Genomic DNA, 21,426 nt, shown 5'->3' on the forward strand with positions numbered 1-21,426 from the left:
AGAGAGATTGAAATCTCCAAGAATGTTCAAATATATATATATATATATATATATATATATATATATATATATATATATATATATATATACAAATATATGCATGCATGGTAGGCCATATGCATGCACACCAATTATATATATATTGTGAGGCAAATTAATTAAAGTGTGTTCTCTCATTCGAGAACTTGTCAAAATTGAAGTTAATTATTTTATCAATGCTAATTATATAATTAATGAATCTATCTCAGGGATGTTCATACGACATGATCAATATATGCCATATATATTAATTGAGGTTAATCTAGGATTTACGACTATAGCTATATATAGAGCAAGGTTTTATTAGCTCAGGTTGTTATATATATTGGGGTTATATGTTTTAAGTAGGGTTTGATGAGCTAGCTAGGGTTAGTTAATTATATATATATATATGGTTTAGCTATTGGGTTAAATTAGGGTTAATGGCACATTTAGAGGACCGCGAGGCCCCCCTAGCTAGCCTGCTTGATGCGCAATTAATTAAGTATCGTTGGCCTATATATAGGGTTTAATTAGGGTTAGGGGTTAGGGGTTAGGGTTTAGGGTTAGCAAGGGTTTAGGGTTTAAGGTTTAGCTAGGGATATAGTGTTTAGGGTTTAGGGATTAAGGATTTAGGGATCATCGATCGAGTGCATGCGCGCACACATTATTAGAGGCATGCACCTGCGCCTTTGCGCATAAAAGTGCATGCATATATATGTGTGTTGTTTTGGCCACCAACGATAGATCGAGAGAGAGAGAGAGAGATTTAAATCCCCAAGAATATATATGTCAAATATATATAAAAATATATATAGGTCTGCTATTCTCGAACCGGTTCGAGAATAACTATTCTCGAACCCTTTCTGAACTTCCGCGTATTTTCCTAGTGAACTTCTCGACGGAATACTAGAATTGCATGTTCGTGCGGACAGTATTTTCATGATGATTTTCAAACCGCTTATCGGATTGATGTGTATAATATACCGTTGGATTCGCACGGAAATTTCACAACTTTTTCGTGTTCATTGTTTTCCCAAATTCTGCATTGATTAAAACTAATTTGAAATATACAAAACAACATTTTCGCGGATTTCTCTATTTTTGTACAGTTTTGGGGTTCCAGTTTTCAAACCGTTTATCGGAATGATGCGTATGATATGCCGTTAGAAAGGTGCTGACTAGGCGCACCTTTTTCATGAAGAACACTTTTCTAAATTCTTTATAGTTTAAGAGCAGATTTTAAAATACGTGATTACGTTTTTCGAACTTCTCGGTTTTTCGAACTGTTTTGGGGCTTATTCCCGAACCACTTATCGGAATTTTCCAAATGATATTGCGTTGAAAAGATATTGATTAGGCGAATCTTTTTCATGTTGAATGTTTTTCCAAATTCTAAATGGTTTTTGTTTAATTTTAGAAATACATAAAAGTGAAGATAACGCCGACACAAGAACATTTCGAAATTGGCTCATCTAGATTGATTAGGTGTGGCATTGCGATATGTTGGAGTATTAGTAGAGTTATATTAGTGCTAATTGTATGTTGAGTTGGTCGATTTGCGCAATCGGTGGTTGTTCGGACGATTTCTATGCGTATGATTTCCGTCCAGAAAAACAGAGTGTATGAGGTGCTCGAATATAGAAGTGAACTTCCTTTATATCTGTTAGTGAACTTCCGATCGCGGTATAAAAGTTTCAGGCATGTAATAAAATTATAGCGAACTTCTGTGGATGTGAACTTCTTCTCCCCTGAATCTGAACTTCCCGACGGACTTCAATATTGCACACTTCTGAAACTTAGTCTAGTTTGAAGTGAACTTCAGAAAATATAACGAACTTCCGACGCATCTGAACTTCTCTAGACACATATCTGAACTTTCCCTTATCTACATCTGAACTTCTAGACTGACCTCAAAGTTGTAAGGAGTGAACTTCCGTTTTCAAATATGAACTTCTATACAGGGAGTAAATACGGAGGTAAGTGAACTTCCCCTTCTATCCACGTGAAATTCTCAGCGGAACACCATAATTTCATGTTTCGGCGGACATTGTTTTGAGGTTGATTTACGAACCACTTATCGAAATGATGCATATGATATACCGTTGGAAAGATATAGAAATCCCACAAATTTTTCGTCATCAATGTTGTTCCAAATTCTGTACTGGTTAAAAGTAATTTTAAATATAAAAAACCATTTTTTCGCGGATTTCTGCATTTCCATGCAGTTTTTCAGTCTAACTTTTAAATTGTTTGTCCGATTGATGCATATGATATACCGTTAGAAAGGTATGCAAATTGCGCAAATTTTTTATGTTCAATGGTTTTCCAAATTATGTATGGTCTAAGAGCAGATTTGAAACTACGTGAATATGTTTTCCGAACTTCTTAATTTTTTGCACTATTGTTTCTAGATTTAAGCGAACTGTTGTTTTTTCGCGAGTGAACTTCAAATTTCTTATTCCAACTTTTCTTATATGTTTTTTGAGTAAGAGATCTTTCAATTGCTTTATTCAGCAAATTCAAATGATTTGTCGAGTGAAAATAAACAAAATCAAAATTCACGACACAAAAAATATTAACTAGTTTTCCTCGTGGATGAATTGAACTCTTTTGCCAAGAATAAATGAACTACCGGTGTTCGATGTAAAGTGAACTTCTCATACAAACAAAGTACACTTTAGAACTTACTTTTAACTGATACTATGCGTCCAATAAGACTGAACTGTCAAGATAAAAAAAAGTGAACTTTGCCAAGAATAAAATGTGAGTGGAATTGAACTATTCGGTTAATTGAAGATGACTTCTCAACTTGCACGGTGCAATTTTGATCTTTATTATTGTGCGCTTTTAACTAAATTGCCAGCACATATGGCACTAACTTCCTTAAAACAAAATTGAACTTTCAGCATAAATAAAAATGAACTTTTTTTATTACGCATCAACAAAAGCATATGTTATTCATTTCCCCAAATTTTTACAAGTAATTAGAGCTAAAGGCAAAAGTGAACTGTGAGACACAGTAGCACTTCACGGAGAAAAAATGCTACATAACCTCTCAACAGCATTTGAGCCACGGTGACACAGTAGCACTTCAGCAAGTTGCTATTTTAATCCCCGGCCGCGCGCACAGGACTGCTAGGGTATGTGCTGGTGGACTTCCTGCCCGCGCACAACGAACTTCCAAGGGATGCCCAGTGTTGCAATAATATTGTGATTTTCATAAACTAGAAGCATCCTAGCTTTCAGCGCCTCCATTTTGGCAGCATGCATTTAGTATTGGGCCTGCACCAACAAGCAACATCTTAGCTCTAAATTAAAGTTCAGTGTTCAGAACAGTTTTCTCTACAGACAAAATCAAACCCACTGTCAAGAAAGAGCGAACTTCGTGACATTAAAGAGTGAACTTTTGAAAAACCTTTTCTCGACATACAATTTTGAATTTCCAGGAAATTAAATGACCCTTGTGAAAATATGAGATGCAGATCCTAATAATAATATATAAGAACATCATGAAACAGATTTATTTCAGAAAACACGTATGTTGCCAGCAATAGAATTGAACTTCCATAAAGATGCAAGCATACTTCCTGGGGTTAGGTAAAATCATCACAAACATCTTAAAATCATGCACCTAAGAATCATTGCAATTAGTTTTGCAAATACAAGTATTAGTCTATTAGAGGTAATTCATTTCATTCATCTAACCAACTGAACTTCAAGCGCGGAAGAACCAAACTGTGTCAAAAACATAAACTGAGATGCATCCACATACGTTCTAAACAGATGTGGCGGGTCAACTATTGATGTCCAGGAAAATCAGAGTGGCGTTAACATCAGGTCAGAGACTTAAGGGGAATTACAGTAAAGGTCGAAAAGTGAACTTTCTTTATAAACAAACTGAACTTATACTTTATATATTTATACACGCATCAGCATATGTATGTAGCATATTTTGCCCATGCCTGGTTTCTTTTTTCCATAAGAAACAGAGAACAACACACACAGAAAAAAAGATAGAACACTGTTTCAGAAGTAGAAATCAACAATTGACAAACCTAAAGATGGAGCTGTAGAGAGCGATGTGAAGCCCGCTGGACTGTCGAGGATACGTGAGTGAGCCCCCAGTGTAGCTACATTTATGCACATGAAACTTTACAATATCAAAAAGAAATAAAATAATAGTCCATCTAGCAAGAATATCTAAACTAAAGTAGCAAGAGATGTGAACCTCACGAATTAGGAGAAATGAACTCCACGGATTAGGAAAAGTGAGCTCTTCATCTCCGCACCTTTATTCTTTTTGTGCATTTGTGCTCGGCTGCTTCACGCAATGAAGAGCATGACTTGCAGTGACAATCGTAGGAGCCAGCCGCAAGAACTCACAGCTCGTTGCAATGCTGCTTGTGGGTACTGTAATGATAGTTAAGTCATATAAAAAAGTGAACTTCACATATGGAAAAAGGTGCACTACGCCAATCAAGTAATGTGAACTTAAAGAAAGAAATTCCACAGATCTTATTAGCATAAAAATCACAAACTCAAGTGCAGGCTTGTGAAGCTTTGTAGGTTTCAGCTACTTTTGAGAAAAATGTCAAATTGTTCTACCTTTTTTCTCTGAAAGCTTTTCCCTGTTGAACTAATTGAACTTCACAAAAATATAAAAGTGGACTGCCTATTTGGTGTGTTTTGGGTGTGTTTTTAACTAAAACTGTCAGTTACAAAACAAACTCCCTAAAATAAAAAAAGTGAATTGGCCTTTGAATATTTTAATAAGCGGATGATTAATCAACAATGAAAAATAGCATGTGCTTATAGAAAGGAAAGCATTACCTGGACAGGGGGCAAGTGTAGCACATTGGTATGCATCTGACGTCCCAAAGAAATCCATCAATGGACAAATCGAACTTCGAAACCAAAATAAGATTTAACCTTGGGGGTGCAGTTTCTTAGCAGTTTCTTAGTCCTCACGGCCATGTCCTGCAAAAGTGAACTCCCTGAAACTAGAGCCCATGGAGGACTCCAGGACTCGAGCCAGGGAATGGGGATGGGTGCTGCCGGTCGATCTCGTGCTGGTGGACTCTTGGGCTAATGATAGGGACTCATGTGGCCGTGGCTGCACTTCCTATTTTAAGCATGGTTCGGACAAAATAACAGTAAAGCAATTCTTATATTTCGAGAGACTAGAGCAATTAACAACATGGCAGTGTGAACTGCTCGGACAAAAAATAAGTGATTTTAATCATGGATGAACTACGCGAATTAAGAGAAACGAGCTTCACAGATTAGGAGAAGTGAGCTTCACAGATTAGAAGAAGTGAACTTATTAAATAATAAACACCCTAGCTGTACACAAACAACAGAAAGTGATCTTTAATCATGGACTTATTGAACTTCCCCGTAAAAATGAGTTTTCTGCGCGAAGGGAGTGAATTTTGTGTTAACTAAAGTAGTATTGAACAATCGAAAGAAACTTCTGAACTTTTTGCCCTCGTAACGATTAACTTTAGGCACATACGAGGTGAACTTCCCGGAAAAAAAATCGCGACAAAAAGAAAAAAAAATTCCTTGATTTGGACAAGCGAACTTGCATTTTCAATAAAAGTGAACTTCAAAAAAGAAAAAAAATCCTTTGAGTTGGACAAGCGGACTTTTATTTTAAATAAAAGCGAACTTCACAGTTTTGTGCTTATGTGTTTTAACTGAAATCAGTCTATGAAATGATTTTTTACCAAATAAAAGTGAGTAAATATCATATGTGAACTAGGTGAAATTGTTTTTTATGTGCTGCAATCATCCAACATTTTCTCAAGTACAAAGCTAGCAAACAATTGTTATGAATAATATCACAAAAGGCAGCAGTTAAGAAATATAGTACAACAACACCAGCAACAGTTCTTATATCTGAACTTCCCCGCTAACTCTCAGAACTAATCTCACACGCTTTCTAAACTGCAGATAGTCCAGCGCTAGGAAGATACGCCATGTTGGGGTCCAGACGTATCTACAGTACTAGTTCAGAGTAAGCGTTCCATACCATCAAGCAGTGCAGTAGGCCGCTCGACTTCATGCACGCAATAGGTTGCTCCACTGGATGGGAAAAGATAAACTTACCCAGACTGAGGTGGTGCTGTTTGTGGTCACCACGGGGCTGAGGATGTCGTCAGCACTGGTTTCCATGACGTGCGGTGGAGCAATCAACAAGGCAGGGGAAGATGGGATTGTCGGAGTTCTTCCTGTAGCCGGTCTTGGAGCAGCGGCACCAGCGACATAGGAGGTGGTGTGGAGCCTGCACCAAAGTTCAATGCCCAAGGCAGGGCAGTTTAGTTTAGAGAAGTGGGCAGGGTAGAGCGAGTTAGCGGCCAAGGACCTCGAGCATCTCTGGTGGCCACCAAACCGTACTAGACTGTCGGAGAGGTGGATTGGAGCTGCACATGTTCACAACAAAGAGCGATGTGAAAAACCGTGGCAGGGACGTGAACTATGAACCGTGTTGCAGATTAAGAAACAGAGAACTTGAACAACTAAGTAAATGCAATACTAGAAATGGTGTTAGATCTCACAACATGTTAGTATAGGAAAATTGAAAGAAACGGACAATTTGGAGCAGCTTACCAGATTGTACTCCTATCAGTCCTGGAGCATACTTCTAGAGGATAAAAGCTTATCACTCAAAATAAACTTCAGTTATTTATGTGCCAGAACGAGCAAAAAGATGTGAGGGAACTATGTGAATTCACTCTTCTATGAACCGGTCTTTATTTTATGTACGAACTCAACTTCGTGCTACCTAATTTCACGCACATGGTCAGCAACAGCTTTGAATAAGTACACCAGCAGCAATAGTGAATATATTCTTTCCATGCCTTGATTAAAAAATAAAATAGAAACTAAAAATTAGTGTGTGTGAGCTTCAAGTGGATTTGCTGAACCTTGAACTTACACGCCAGCAAACTGAACTTTTTCACAATATAAAACTGAAATTTCAGAGAGATAAAAGGTGAACTTCCATGCAAGGGCGATGTGAACTTGCCGACAAAATAATTGACAAGGCGAACTCCCAGAAAAGTAGAAGGGCCTAGATGAAGTGAACTTCTTTGCGATTCGCACGTGTACAATAGTAGAACATCAAACTGTTAACTGCAATTTTGCCGAGTATATTACCTCTGCAATTTTGCACATATAATTTTTTTGAACTTTCAATTGCATACGAATTGAAGTTCACAACAAAATAAAATGAACTGCCCAAATTGAGAAAGCTTTTCTGGACACATAAGTTATCAATTGTTTCTCAACCAAAAAAAATGTGAACTGTCGCTATATACACACAACTGAACTATTGACATACAGAAAAGTGGACTGTCAAGATGCACATAGCTCGTGTGTGCTCGCGGCCGCACATACATGTATCTGTGGAGTATCGAAGGTTGTGGACAAGACCTTGAGTGTCGGCATGATGGACTTTGTTGCCCGCCCGGTGTGGATTTCCATGGGTGACGCGTGGGCTGTCATGGGAACGAGCTGCAGTCGTCTGTGTGCATGGCAACCCTGGCCTCGAGCTCAATGCGGCGGTGGATACCAGACTCCCTGCTCTACTAGAAGACTGGCATGTTATACCAAACTACTATAGGATCTGCCTCAGTACTGATGAGGCTAACTGTGATTTGAAAAGAAGACACTTCTAGTGCTTACAAATGGAGAAACTAGTATTTTCTAGATCAATTTTAGACTCTTCAGTATAGGATGTTTATATGTATCAGGAAGGTGTTATAGTTTTATGCATCTGAAGCGTTAGTGCATTGTTGCATAAGTTATCATTAACATGATTACTTTTACAGTGGCGTTTCCTCTCTGACACTGCTCTAAGAATAATTTGGTATAGACCAATTGAGCTAAGACCAATCACCCATGCAATTAGAGTATTATCTGAAAAAGGGAGTTGTATATTTGTGATCGATCCTTGTGCAGAATATCAAAAACGGCACAAGCTTTCATTTTAGATGATTCCATTCTGTCCCCACTATATTTTGAGTACCATAGTTCCATTCTTGACCTTACTAGGCATTAATATTGAGTTGACTATTCCTATATTTGTGCAGAAATACATGCCATTGAATTCTCACAATGTAGCTGTGCACTACAAAAGTTCAATCGTAAGAAAAATGCAGTGCAAAAAGCATTGGATGCATTGACTGACAGTCAGATATCCTTCAAGCAGCATGGCAAGCAGAAAATGTACCTTGCTCGGCAAGATCAGTTCGACATTCCATATAGGTGAACTTCTTGCGATTCTGAAGAGAACTCGTGCGTGGGGCCGAACTTGCAGCAGTTCATTTCCGGCAACTGGTATATGTGAAAGTGGGAATGCACAGCGGCGTAGGTGGGGAGTTCACGGCTGCAGACGATGGATTTCAGAGGGATAGTGGGAGGGAGCACCCTTGATCTGGGCAGAGCGGGACCTGGTTGTGGGCATGTGGACAAGGCAGAGCGGAGGGGCGAGCTTCCTCCGGCAGGTGGGGATGCAGCGCCGGCAGATCGGAGGATGGCGACGGTGAGCTCGAGGCATGGGATGGGAGGCAGGCCTCATGGAGATGTGGTGTTGCTGCAGGGGAAGGATGAGATACGGGGATGCAGGAGGAAGGAATACGGGGGCTTCGGCCGGGGATGGAGGGGGCGCGGGGATGCGGGGCGGCCGCCGAGGATGGAGGCGGCGGCCGGGGATGGAGGCGACGCGGGGATGCGGTGCTGCGGCCTGGGATGGAGGCGACGCGGGGATGCGGGGCGGCCGCCGGGGATGGAGGCGGCGCGGGGATGCGGGGCGGCGGCCGGGGATGGAGGCGACGCGGGGATGCGGTGCTGCGGCCTGGGATGGAGGCGACGCGGGGATGCGGGGCGGCGGCCGAGGATGGAGGCGGCGTGGGGATGCAAGGCGGCGGCCGGGGATGGAGGCGGCGTGGGGATGTGTTGCCGCCGGGGAAGGAAGAAAGTGGAACATGGGCAGTGGGTAGTTCAGAGAGGAAGAAGGTGGGATTTGTGGGGGGATTGGGTCGAGTCTGTAGCTAGTTGGTTTTTTTTGGGTGGTTCGGTTCGTTGGTTCTAGGGGGTTCGAGAATAGCTATTCTAGAACCCCTCTTAAGGGGGTTCGAGAATAGTCCAGCTCATATATATATATATATATATATATATATATATATATATATATATATATATATATATATATATATATATATTATGAGGCAACTTAATCAAATGTATTTTCATATATTTGATAGAACTTGTCAAAATTCAAGTTAATTAATTTATCAACAATAAATATATAATTAATTAATGAATCTCACGGATATGTTATTCAACATGATCGATATATATAGGCCGTATATATATATTAATTGGTGTTAATCTAGGGTTTGCTAGCTAGCTTCTATATATAGATCGAGCATGTTTTTATTAGATCAGGTTATAACTAGTAGGTTGGAGTTACGTGTTTTAAGTACGATTTGATTAGCATGGGTTTAGTTATATATATATATGGTTTAGGGTTAATGCATGGCACATTTAATTTAATTAGAGGACCGTGAGGGCCCCGAGGTCTGCTTGATGCGCAATTAATTAAGTGTCATTGGCCTATATATAGGGTTTAATTAGGGTTTAGGGTTAGCTAGGGTTTAGGGTTTAGTGTTTAGGGTGTTTAGGGTTTAGGGATTAGGGATTAGGGTTTTAGGGTTTAAAGTTTAGGGATCATCGATCGAGTGCGCACACACATTATTAGAGGCACCCGCGCCTTTGCGCATAAAGTGCATGCGTATATATGTGTGTTTTTTTGCCATCAACGATATATAGATCGAGAGAGAGAGAGAGAGAGAGATTGAAATCCCCAAGAATATGTTCAAATATATATTAAAACATATGCATGAATGCATGGTAGGCCATGCATGCACACTAATTATATATATATTATGAGACAACTTAATCAAATGTGTTTTCATTCGAAACAACTTTTGTCAAAATTCAAGTTAATTAATTTATCAACGATAATTATATAATTAATTAATGAATCTCAGGGAAATGTTATTCAACATGATCGATATAGGCCATATATATATATATATATATATATATAGGGTCGCACTATTTTGAAACCGATGCTCAGAATAATATTCTGAGCACCACCGGCCCTATATAGGAGCAATCGACCGGAAAAAGGGAAAAACCCACTAGTACAAACCACTCGCCACTGATGCGCCTGTGCCATAGGTTCCAGGCTCGCTATCGTCGGCCAGGCTCCCGCCGCCGGCAAAGCCAGCGGCCCTATCTCGCCGGCAACCGCCCCGACGTCGGCTAGGATCACCATCGCCGGCTCTCCGCCAGGCCGAGGCCCCGCGCTGCCTCTACTTCTCCGACGCCGACAGGCTCGAGCGCCGGCAGGCCCCTCCTTTCCCGATGCCGGCAGGCCCCTGCTCTGCCCCTCCTTCCCCACCTCCGGTAGACCCAGCCGCGCCTCGCCTTCGTCGCGCCCGCTGACTAATTCCACCGAGTTCCTGCTCGTTCAATTCTCCGCCGCGTCCGCCTTCCTCTGGCAGCACTTGCTCCTTGAATTCAGCCACGTGCTGCCCTCCCTTGCTCTCCCCGAATTTCTCCTCCGCCCCTGATTCCCCTCCGCATCTTGCTGTATTCGATGCGCGACTCCCGCCGGCGAATCTGGTTTCTTCGCGCGGCCGGATCGAACTCAGTAGGCCCTGCGCCTTCAAAATCCCCCAGCGCGCCTCCCTACCCCCAAAGCCATCTCCATCCCAAGCCTCTATGCTACCACCGCCGCCACAAACCGACCGGCTACCCCAGCCTCCAGCGCCGACAGAACCTCCCGCCCCCTTCTCCTTCACCTCCGGTGAGAGACACGGGTCTTGTCTCTGTCGGCAGTACAACTCTGTTATTAAGGCAGTGTAGGTGTTCGTCAAAATAAGTTCAGAAACAATTACCGCTCGCCAAGGCGGTTGCGTCAGTGATTAGCGATGGTGGGGCTTGTCTCCTCGCTGTGTGTTTGGTACGATGGTTTCCGGCACCGCTGGCAGTGAGCAGCAGACATAGGCTGACTCTCCTGCCTCAGCTCAAATCGCCGCCTCCTCAATCCTCATGCTGCCAACAGCTAGGCTTCACACAGCCGCCTCCGCGTGCTTCCGTCGTCGTCGACTCTGCGCGTGCGTCGCGAGTGGTGTCTACCATGCGCGATGATGCTGTTACTTCTCTGTATTCTTTTCTGGGCGACAAGGCGGCCGTTTCCTAGCTCGAAAGCTATCTCTGCATTTGTCATGTTTGTTGCGTTAGGCAGTACACGCAACTTCAGAACAGGAGTGCACTCGCGAAATAAACGCAAATAACTAGTCGGATGAATGCCTGCAGCGCTTGCGGCACCGCGGCCATCGAGCTCCGTTCCTCCGCGTTCCTGCCAGGTGCCAGGCTACCAACCTGCACGAAGCTGGTGTTGCTATACTACTCCAGGGACTGGATTTTTCTCCTAAAGCTTTAGCGACTAGCTGGCTTCCATCAAAGAATGCTGCATATAGAAAATGTGTGGTTGATAATAAGATCAGGACTGCGTGTACGGAGTATGTGTGGTGCTTAATAGGAGTAGCTGATCTTTAGAGTAAATAAACTCATTGCTTCTAGAATATGCTACTATATGCCATGTTCTCTGTAAATATCATTGCTTCTGGTAAACTGAAAGTATACATACCTAATGCCATATGTAATGACAGAAGTAACCAATTTTATTCTTGGATTTTTAAAATACACAAAATAATTGCTCGGATGTACAAAAAAAAACCTTTAATGCCCTAGGAAAAATAATAAATAGTCTTAGGAAAGTACACACTGACAAGAGGAAGTACAAGTGTTCCATTTTGAAACTTTATATAGTACAAGTGTTCTCGAATCGTATGCACCAAAAACTTTATATAGTACAAGTGTTCTCAAAACTTTATATAGGCACCACGCAGTTCAACCTCAAATCGTAGGCATCAAGAACTTTATATAGTCCTCGAGAGACAACTATTAGATGCAGTAAGTACACGTACCCTAAACATGGCAGTATGACTAACAAGAGAAACGAACAAATGATTTATGAAGTACAAGTGTTGTAATACAACCACTATACAAGTGTTGTACAAATGACACGAGCAGTACAACCACTATATATAGGAAATACAAGAAAACTAATTAAAAACCAAATGTAGAAAAAAAATCTCGTCATCTGCATGGAAGTACAAGCGATGATTTAGAGAAGTTCAAGCGGAGACTACATGAAGTACATGCAATACGGGAGCACAAAGTATCCAAAGAAGATCCCCCAAATAATTTAACATAGAAACGTTGGGAAGTCCAAAGATTAAGATTCGGGAGCAGAATCTCTTAAATAGAGCATAGGGACAATCTAAAACTATCATTCCAAAACACACATGTTTAGTTTTAGTAAAACACACTAGTATCAAAACATTTCTGGGAAGTACAACCACGAAGGCCAAGAAGTACAAGGACATGTCACTGGAAGTTCGGATGCGCGTGGTTGTGCTGAGCATTTTGTGTGGCCGTGGACCTCAAACGGACACTATACGAGAAAATTATAGTTGTTTTACTGAACACTTTAGTGAAACAACGCCAAGAAGTACAACCATTTGACATATGCAGTACACCCACTTAATGTAGGAAGTACAAGAAAACGGACAAAATCCACATGTAGAAAAAACAAATAATACCACCACCCGTGAGGAAGTTCAAATACTTGAGTACGATAAGTACAACTATTCTACATAACCAGTACACCCACTTACTAAAGGAAGTACGATAAAACCAACAAAATCTAAATGTAGAAAAAACAAAATAATACCACCACCCACAAGGAAGTTCAAATACTTGTTTACGAGAAGTAAAGCCATTCGACATAAGCACTACACCACTTAATATAGGAAGTACAAGAAAACCAACAAAATCTAAATGTAGAAAAAAACAAAATAATATCACCACCCCGTGAGGAAGCTCAAATACTTGAATACAAGAAGTACAACCATTCGACATTAGCAGTACACGCACTTAATATAGGAAGTATAAGAAAACCGGCAAAATCCAAATGTCGAAAAACAAAATAATTACATCATGCGCGAGGAAGTACAAGCAGTGATTTCGAGAAGTACAAGCATAGACTACCTGAAGTACAAGCGGTAATTACAGGAACTACAAAGTGTCCAAAAAAATACAGGAATTATAGCTGTTTTACTGAACACTTTCATGAAACCGCACCGAGAAGTACAACCGCATTGCCTAATAAGTACAAGTTCATATCGAGGGAAGTTCAGTGCTCTGTTTTTACGGGGCGGAAATCTATTGTGCAAATCTCGTCGATTTGATCACCAACCACTTCAATCATTATCACCAAAAGCTTTATATGGTAGAATATATGTCTAATTTCATTATATACAACATTTTAGAACAAATAACTGGATCTAATCCATCAAATTCAAATCATTATCTTGCAAAGTATACCGAAAACATGATTTTAAAACTTCTAAAATTAGTTTTAAACCGTTCGGATTTGGCAAAAATGGTAGATACCAAAAAGATGCGCCATTTTCACGCCTTTCCAACCGTATATCATCTTCATTGTTTAAATATACCGTATGGAAATCGCGGGACAATCATTTGGTGCCCGTCACATAAAACGGGCGGACAGTAATTCGATTAATTCTCTTAAACTGTAAGGAATTAGAGAAAACAATGTGAATGAGAAAGTTGCGCCTACTCCATAGCTTTCCAACGCCATATCATTTGTATCATTCCGACAAACGGTTGAAACAAATCATCCAAATTACTGTCCGCTCGTTTTTAAGTACGTCCGAATTTTGGTATTTTCAAAATTGTTCAAAAACTGTGAGGATTTTGAAAAAATGTAAAACATGAAAAAGTTGCGAAATTTCATTATCTATCCAACGGTATATCATTTGCACAGTTTCGATAAGCGATTCGAAAATTAAACTAAAAGTTCGTTTTCTGGCCATATAGAAGCGTTTTCGTATTTTTAAAATTAAATTTAAACCGTGCAAAATCTGTGAAAAGTGTGAACATGAAAAAGTTGCGGTTTTTCATTATCAATCCAACGGTATATCACTCGCACAGTTCCGACAAATGATTGGGAAACACGAAGTAGAATCAGTAGCTCTGAAGAAAATGGGAAGTTCAGGTATGTTCGACAGAAAGGTCAACCATGTTCTCCGAAAAGTTCAACCTTGTGTCCAGGGAAGTTCAAGTCGGTCTTCGAGAATATTGTTCACGACCGGTTGCAGAATAGTGCTGGTATATATATATATATATATATATATATATATATATATATAGAAACTCTATTAGATACCCTGGGAGCAGAATAAAGTAATTCTGCACCCGGGTCATGTACCGAGCGAACGTAGCCACCCGGTTCCATCGAGCCTTTTTTGTTGGGCTCGGTCGTAATTTATTTTTACCCCGACAATTTAGTTTCTCGGTCGTGGCCCGTGGGGTCTGCCCCACTACCCACATCGCCCGTCACCTGATCCCCATCACCCCCCAACCCCCCCGAGCACACACACACCCGATCTCGTTTTTCTAATCGACCGCACGCGGCGGCGGGCGGTTGAGCGGCGGCCGGCGAGCGCATGGGCGACGGGGTGGACTCCTTGGCCATGGGAGCGGCTGCTGCCCCGACCATCTCCTCGGCTGCGTCGTGATCGGCCGGCCGAATCGGCGGCGGAGTGCTCGTCGGCGGCAATGGAGACATGGTGCGTGCCGCGTTGCAGCCGGGCGGCATCTGCATCCAAGTCGCATCTTCTTGTCGTGCACATTGAGCGCTTGCTCAGAAAAGGGAGGTCGCCAAGGTCTGCAACCATGCGAGCAACAGCTTTCGCCGGACACCTTTGGTAAGCAACATGTTCTCTTTGCCCTCAGATACTCAGATCCATCATTATTTTTGCATATCCGTGTGGAGCTTTGATGTGAAAAGGTTGAGGCAGTGCAAGCACATAGCAATGACCGCCCGACATCTACAGATTAATTTGTGTAAATCTCAGATGTTGATACTATCTCACCACGGCCACATATAGTTACGGTTCAAACTCGATTTGTTCCAGAAAATTGTTTATGGATTAACTACATAGTTTATACGAAATTGTTCCAGAAAATTACAAATTGGATTTAGCTATTGAAGCTGCATACAACGACTGCCCATGGCTCTGCTGTGCATTACTCCGGCTAGAAGCTGGCGTACAACGACTGCCCCATGGCTCTGCTGTGCATTGCTCTCACTAGAAGCTTCTCTCGTTTGGCAGGCCTTGGCGTGAAGGTTAAGGAGTGAGAAATATAGTTCCTATTCATCTGTAGTCACATGTTGAGATTTGTTTTCACAACTGAAAGATTTAGATGTCAATTTGATCTTCTCGATGATCATACTTGTTCAATATAGATAAAATAAATCCATGTTTAGTACTAGTAGTCGTACTTTTTTTACCTTCGTAATGATTCAGTTTTCGCCAAAGAAAAATTCTTCAGCCGAAAATTCTGTTCACTTTCTCATGTTGATCAGAATAGGTCACACTTTTGATATGCTGTTATGGATTACTGTAGATTGCTGCCACAACGCTAGCATATGATCCTTGCGCATGTTGTCTGCTAGGTGGTGATACCATTTGTTATTCGGAAATATACGTTTATCAATTTGGTGGTTGTTTCTTGTTTTTTATGCTATCCCTGTGACATAACTTGGTTATTTGGAAGTTTTGTTCACCTTTTCAGCTTCCTCGTTGCAACATTTTCATGCGCTTGAAAATAGATGAGCATGTTCTGTTAGTTTCTTTGCGTCCAGCTTTGATCGTGTTATTAGCCTATCAGATTTTGCTTTTAAGGACCGACCCTGCTTCAGTATCACAAATCTATTTTAGATCTGGCAAAATTATCATTGAGGATATTCCAGTAGCTGGCCTTCAAAATTAGATGACATTGACGGTTTATTAATCTATAATTTTCCATCCTCCTTTCTGATTCTTTAGCTCAATCGTTCTTGCAGAGATCCAGGTGAGGCGGCACCATATCACCTCTCCCCAGTTTCTGTGTAGGCTTACAAGTCTATCAATTCATTTATTTAGCATTAGAAGCTTATGAATTAGTTAGATACTAAAATCATCTTTTAAATGTCTGAAAGTGCATTATAGTTCATAGAATGTCAGGGCAGTAAAAAACGAAATTATTTGGCAGTCTACATGCAGGTTTTATCAACTCAATTATTCAGATTAGAAGCTCCAGTTCTGAACTTTGTAGTTGAGGAGTAGCTAGCTCCCGTTTATTTAAATATTTTGGCAAAACTAGTTATGTTAACCTTCTTTGAGGTGTTTCTGTTGAAGCTTGATGTGTAATCTTTGCTTCTTCCAATTGCAACTATGTATTCGTATTTTAAATTGTCTTATCTTGCTTGAAAATTTATATCGCTTAGTATCTTTGTTGAGTAATCTTTGTTTCAGAATATCCAGTGAGAATTGAGAAGCAAGCAATAAGCCACTTGCTTATCAAGAGCTAGTAACTTCGGTTGCATTGTTTTTCACCTGAAACATACATCTTCTATTTAGGCGAATGATTATTATTTTTCTATGTGCTCCATTTGGTTATGCATAGTTTTTTTTGATATACTTATCTTTTAATATCCTTTCTCTTTACAAACTTTTTGGGATGCTTATCTAGTATGATCTCTGAAGTTTCAGGCATGAACAACAAGTTACTCACAATTGAGTTGAGAAATGCCTGGCAATTATTTGGCAATTGGCAAGAAACCAGCATGATGCCAACTTTTTTTTTTAACTGGGAGCATGATGCCAACTTGAAGCTGATATAATTTCCTGATGTTATACATCTCGATGTAAATGTGAAGCGGTGTAGCTTTGTACTAGTACTACAAACCCTGGATATACTAGCCATTTATTATTTTTATGTGGCTTTATTATGCCAACAATTAGTTCGTTTCTTTTCTAAGGATGCACAAGTACGTTGAAGTTTAACGTGATTTTAAGAGCTTTTGTGATAATCTTATGGTCAGATAATGGACTGCAGATTTTAGCTTTTTTACGTTGACTGTAATTTCACGAGCTGGAGCATGGATTGCTGATATGAGTTTACGTTAGTTCTCTGTATTTTTGGTTGACCATGATAATTTGACATTGTCATTTTAAGTTTGGCTAGCAATTTTTTGGATAAGTAAATTTTACATTGGCAGTCAAAACTATTACGTCATCGTTCTTGAAAATAACTCTTAGGTCAACTAGTTCGTAGGCAATTGATCGATGGAGTATGGAGCTCGTCAACCTTTTTATCGAGAATTACATAGCTAGCTGGTCGATGGCGCTATCAATTTTCCTTTACTCGATCCCATCCCTACGACATCCCTCTGATATAGCTTTCTTATGTTAGCCCGCCGTATTTTTACGTCACATGCAAGCTAGTGGGCTGGCTTCGGTTGCATAGCGGCCGCACGCATCGCCAAAGGTTATGTCGCACGCAATGATTTTTTACGTCGCCAGTTAGCACGCAAGTACGGCCGCGGGCACACATAGCGCGGCTGGGAGTCGGGCGGGGTGCAGAATAAGTATTCTACCCCCAGGGAGTCAAATAGCGCATCTCTATATATATATATATATATATATATATATATATATATATATATATATTAATTGGTGTTAATCTAGGGTTTGCTAACTGCTATATATAGAGCATGTTTTTATTAGATCGGGTTATAGCTAGTATAGGTTGGGGTTATGTGTTTTAATTAAGTAGGGTTTGATTAGCTAGGGTTAGTTATATATATATGGTTTAGGGTTAATGCATGGCACATTTAATTTATTTAGAGGACCGCGAGGCCCCCTGGCCTGCTTGATGCGCAATTAAGTCTTTGTTGGCCTATATATAGGGTTTAATTATGGTTTAGGGTTAGCTAGGGTTTAGGGTTAGGGTTAGGGTTAGCGTTTAGGGTTTAGGGTTTAGTGTTTAGGGTTTAGGGTTTTGGGATTAGGGATTAGGGTTTTAGAGTTTTAGGGTTTAAGATTTAGGGATCATCGATCGAGTGCGAACACACATTATTAGAGGCACCCGCGCCTTTGCGCATAAAGTGCTTGCGTATATATGTGTGTTTTTCTGGCCACCAACGATATATAGATCGAGAGAGAGAGATTGAAATCCCCAAGAATATGTTCAAATATATATTAGAATATATGCATGAATGCATGATAGGCCATGCATGCACACTAATTATATATATATTATGAGGCAACTTAATCAAATGTGTTTTCATTCGAGAAAACTTGTCAAAATTCAAGTTAATTAATTTATCAATGATAATTATATAATTTATTAATGAATCTCAGGGAGATGTTATTCAACATGATCGATATAGGCCATATATATATATATATATATATATATATATATATATATATATATATATATATATATATATATATATATATATATGGGAAATAGCTGGCTATCTAGGGGTATAGCTGCGCACGGGTATCCAACCATTAGATCTGCCCTATAGAGCGTTTCCACCCTTCATCCAACTTGACGCCGTTAGCTTGTCTTCTTTTCTGTGCAGCCAAACCCACCACGGTGGCACCAACTCTGCTCTCTCTTTGATAATTTTGCCACGGCCGCCCACGCGTGGTGAGTACAGACTAGACAGGTCAGAGGATCGACACCTGGGCGCTCCACTTTCTCCCCGTCATTTCGTCTCACCCACCCACCCCATTCCTAGATCGGGATCTGAATTCTATTTCCTCGGAGCAATTTCTTCGTCCACCGTCAGCCAAGTGCCTCCACGCAGAAACCATTGCTGCCGCAGTCAGCTTTCTATCTAGCCAAGATCCCCGCCGCAGCACGAGAGGCACGCAGAGTCATCCTCCCTCTCTCCGATGAGCAGGCGCCGCGGCTCCAACGTCGATACTGGAGCCGGTCGACCTTGCCTGATGAGGCCGCACAGAGGCGCGCTTGGATTTGGCTGCACGCTCCCTCGTGCGTGGCCGCGAGGATGGGGATGCACGGTGCTGCGACCTTGTGTGCTCTACGTTTTCTTTCTTATTTTTGGCTGCACTCGTGTTTCATTTTTCATATCACGGAGGCTAGTAGTTCGGCTCTTATCTGCAATTATTTTCTTCCCGGTTTCAGTTCTTTATTACAGTACATGTTGCTACTAGGAAAGACCATGGAGATCCATCTTAGCTGAGGATGAGTAGAACGACCGGCATGAATGTTTAGATTTGGTTGCTGCAGCGCCACCATCTTCTTGCTGACAGCCCTCTCTCTCTCTCATTCGTTTGATCCTTGCCAAATCCTCCACCAGATCCCACAACCGGCCGATTCCCACGCCCGCATCGAGCGTCCAGACGGCGGCCAACGCGCGTGTCGGCCGGGCTCCGAGATCCAGTGGAGGGGCAGGGCTCGTTGACTTCGATCCCACCGTCTAGCTCGTGAAGTGCTGGATCCTCCCGCGTATGAGGTCAATCGCGCATCAGACTGGACCCGCTGCCCACTATCCTACCGACGATGGGATTTCCCGACTCTGCCTTATCCCTCCACTAATTCAATCTCTCCTATCGTGCATAGTCTTTTTTTTTTGTTTCTAGATCTTGTTTTTGGTTCGTTTTGTATTTCTAATCTAAAATCACGTTCCAGGTTATTCGAAAAAAAATCACGTTCCAGATCTAGCTAGCCAGTGGTGATTAGTCGCATTGCCCAGTTGAAATCAGGCAACTAGCTAGTGGTGATGGAGTAGGCTTCTGCGTTAGCAGCTTGGCCATGATGATTGTCAGGAAGACTGAGATTGGTTTTTTTCATGGATGGATTATTGAGTTTAGCTGATTCAATTAGCATCTCTGATGGATTTTTGAGCTAGTCTGGTATCCCTATCTGAATCCATGTAACATGGAAGAAAATCTAGGTGATTATTTGCCTGCTCGAGAACATTTGTGCAGAAAAAAAGACCTGAAAGAAGAAGTTAAGAAGAAACATGATAGGGAGGGAGCGGGGATTAATCAAGACCACCTCCACCAGCTGAAAAAGGATGTAGAAGAAAAAAAAAGAAATTTTTTCAGATTCGAGTTATTTGTTCACATTCTTCTTTGCGTTGGGGGATGAAAAAGAAGTTGGGACTAGGCAAACGCGTGCAGATTTTTTTCCGATCCAGGATTTCTTTAGCTCTAGATTTTCCGATCTGGTCAATGTTTATTTTTGTACATGGTGTTTTCCCCGTGTAGATTCTATGTCCATTAAAATAAACTGTAAACTTGTTGAAGGAAAAGTTGTGTTAATTATGTCCTAATTTTTTTGATCCAGATCTCATGTAACAGCACATCCAAAAATATTTACCGAAATCTTTTTATCCATGCTTATTAATAATTATGGTATATGGTACTGTACTAATAATCTAGGCAGTATCAACCGCACATAGATCTGCCAACCAGGAACAAAAGAACAAAATTTTCAAGCCGCATGCTGTTAACGTCCATCAAACTTTTACAATATGTAAATTTACAGCGGCTACAAGGACAGGCTCCAGCAGAGCCAGTACAGTTGATAATCATCTTGTAGAATAGATTGGGACGGCAGGGCAACGGAAACAAACGGAAGCACGAATCGCTGCACAAAGATCCAATGGCAATTAGGGCGTGCGTAGCTACCACCCTAGGTAGAAAATCCGCGTCGATATATATATATATATATATATATATATATATATATATATATATATATATATATATATATATATATATATAGGATAAATACTTCCTACCCCTGGGTGTAGTTACACCCATATCTAATATACTACCATATAGAAGTATGTACGATACTTTGTCGGTTTGAGTATGTTCTTACACTATATCTAAGATATTCTAAACCAAGTTTGGTGAAAAAAATGCAAGTGAGCATGTAGTTTGCACTATATATCTGAAATACATGCATATATATACGTAAAAAATAAGTCTACGTAAACTCTATCATACCGGAGAGTATGTACATGTAGTATGAAGTATATAAGACTATTTTGGTAGTATATATAATACTTTTTAGGCAGCATGTACATTTTTTTACGTAGACTTATTTTTTACGTATACATATGCATGTATTTCAGATATATAGTTTAAACTACATGTTCACTTGCATTTTTTCACCAAACTTGGTTTAGAATATCTTAGATATAGTGTAAGATAATACTCAAACCGATAAAGTATTGTACATACTTCTATATGGTAGTATATTAAATATGGGTGTAACTACACCCAGGGGTAGGAAGTATTTATCCTCTATATATATATATATATAAACCGGTTCGAGAATAACTATTCTCGAACCCTT

The 21,426-nt window shown here is 40.6% G+C and overlaps 1 long non-coding RNA gene across 1 annotated transcript; it reads left to right on the top strand.

The window, feature by feature from the left end:
* The first annotated feature begins 14,914 nt into the window (after positions 1–14,914).
* LOC124679410 lies at positions 14,915–17,107 on the top strand. Its single transcript, XR_006994974.1, has 2 exons — positions 14,915–14,957; positions 16,782–17,107. It is a non-coding gene; the product is annotated as an uncharacterized LOC124679410 (long non-coding RNA).
* The last annotated feature ends 4,319 nt before the right edge of the window (positions 17,108–21,426 follow it).

Source organism: Lolium rigidum, chromosome 7, assembly GCF_022539505.1.
Source record: "Lolium rigidum isolate FL_2022 chromosome 7, APGP_CSIRO_Lrig_0.1, whole genome shotgun sequence".
Classification (NCBI taxonomy): Eukaryota; Viridiplantae; Streptophyta; class Magnoliopsida; order Poales; family Poaceae; genus Lolium; species Lolium rigidum.